This window comes from Cynara cardunculus (genome assembly GCF_001531365.2).
Source record: "Cynara cardunculus var. scolymus isolate 2C chromosome LG 9, CcrdV1, whole genome shotgun sequence".
Lineage (NCBI taxonomy): Eukaryota > Viridiplantae > Streptophyta > Magnoliopsida > Asterales > Asteraceae > Cynara > Cynara cardunculus.
Window position 1 is genome coordinate 9042077 of NC_037536.1, and position 2570 is coordinate 9044646.

Below are 2570 nucleotides of genomic sequence, written 5' to 3' on the forward strand. Positions count from 1 at the left end.
TTGATACAAGATTATGGTGCAAAAAGAGCATTGCTGTCAGAATCTTGCCTGCATTTTAAAATGGTCTTATCTCCTTCAAAACTCAATGAAAATGAGTGATTCTTTTTCTGGAAGTTAGCCTTATGTGTTAACTTTAAAATAAAGTAAAAATCATTGAAAAATGATGAGTTTAGACCCCCCAAATGGCTGTCACTAGAAGAGTGTGCAATCTGTCTTGGGGACTATGACACTCAAAGTGGTAGGGTAATGATGAGTGCCTTAAAACCATCCAAAATTCTTGATATTTGGGAAAAATCTGTTTAACTCATTATTAATGATGATATAAAAATTTGGACACAAAATAACTTATGGAAGGTTCCTTTTGACGGTGATTTGTGAGACCAAAAATTCCAGAAACAGAATTTACATTCTGTCCAAATGGCAGCTTTATGTGCAAAGGACTTTGATTTTTTTTGAATAATTTTTGGACTATTTTTAAAGCAAAGGATATAAGTATCAGCTTTAATTCATAAAAACTCATTGGCATTACATAAGATATAATTTGACTTTATCTTTATCGAAACCCGTTAGGTGATCTAATTATTGGATTTCGGACTGTTTAGGAAGGTTAGGGCGGACGTTTAGCGCTTCAAACGTCATCAAGTTCTTGGATATTTATCAGGAAACTTGTGAGTATTCACGGTCCCCACTTTTAATGTTTTTTGTTTATTTAAATTGGGGGAAAAACATGAAGTTATGCAAACTATATTGTTTATTTATAAAACTGTTGGACTAAAGAACTGTTTAGTCAAGATTGGTTTATGTCATGAAATATTGACTGTTTTGCACAATGATATAAATGATAAATTGATGTACTTGAGAGTATATTTCCAAACAAAGTCACCGTCCGTAAACGCTACTTGTTAACTCGGGCATGTCTCTGAGCCGTGGTATTTGTGGATAGCCGCTATTGTGTTGACAGTTGTTAGTCCCGTAAGGGTTTACAAGAAGAGAAACAATTTGTAGAATGGGGGATGAATACAACACAATATTTTCAAATTTAAAATATATATTGATAGAGAAGATCAATACAGATTTTACAAGATTGTTTACGGAAAGATAAGGTAATAAAAACTTATCTAAACAATCTTTGGTTACACACAAAGCTTTACCAATTACAAGAAAAGAAGTTGCTAATAAAAAACCCTTTACTTAAGCTAGAAGATGCTTGAAGTAAGAATTAGGTTAGAGAGAGATGCGCACACTCTGCATAGAGAAGAAACACTTCTATTTATACCCAGTGCATTAAATGTTCATTTAATGCAATATGGTAGGTTTAGAGTGCGTATCAAGCCTTAAGAGGAAGGCTTGTCCTATGCTACAGTGAATAGTACATAAGCACTATTTCTGAGCAGACATCCTTACCTAAAGTTGGTGGACAAAGACTCGACTAGTCGGCTCCGTACTGTACTAACTTTTGTAAGGGTATGGGTTTTGTCCTTTATGTGTATAAAGACAAGACAAAAACAATAGTGCTAAGCAAGCTTCCTTTGATTGCTGAATGCTGGAATGACCTGAAGGTCTCATCATCATTCGTTGAAGCTTGAGCAGTCTTCACACATGTGTAGACAGACTTGTAATCACTGAATACCGCTTCAGATCACGTACTCGCCGATCTCTAATCTTCAGTTTCAGTCTTCGACGTTTGTTGAAGGTTCTTTGGTGTGAGTGTTGTCTTCTTGAAGTATTGCTGTCTCTGATAGATTTACAATGCAAGTTCTTCAGCGATCACTGAACATACTCAGTGAAGATCGCTGGAACTGAAAATACAGAAACATAAATACAACGTGAAAGAGAAAATGAATTATCATCAAATCACCGAGAGAGAGGATCAACAATCTCCCCCTATTTGATGATAACGAGATAACATAAAGAAGGTTATCTTATCAAATAATAGTAAGGAAAAAGTTACATATAAAATACATGTCCCTTTTTACTATTTTGGGATCTTTTTTCAGTTTGGTCAGTTTCGTCAGTTTCAGCTTGATAATTCTTCTTAAGTTATATTTAAGAAAATTATAAGTACGGAAACTGAAACTGAAAGCTTATTCACTGACGTAGATTGTCAGTGAATGGGAAAAGTAACATTGGAACTCATAGACTTGTGTCCCTATTATTTTTTTCAGGGATCTTTTTTAGTGAAGTACATGGAATACTCATTTTATCAATCGTAGGAAATAATACAAGTATTACAGTACATGTCCAGAACTTACAGAATATAAGTACAATCAATGAAAGAAGACATAGTACAAGAATTTACAAGGAAAATTGGATTGTTGTTACAAAGAGAATCTTATTCTAGAACACTTAGATCTATGCAATAAGGTACATTTTCACCAATGTTTATTCGATGTAGGAATTCCCTTCGTATCTTCAGATCCACGACTTTTTCAGGCATGCTATCATCTATCCAGAGCAAAAGATAAACCAAGTGATCCATTGGACATAGATGTAGCTCTGACATTCTCTGAAATCTGACTTCACCTTCATAGTCAAGGAATATAACTCCTAACTCAGGTTTAAAATGCATA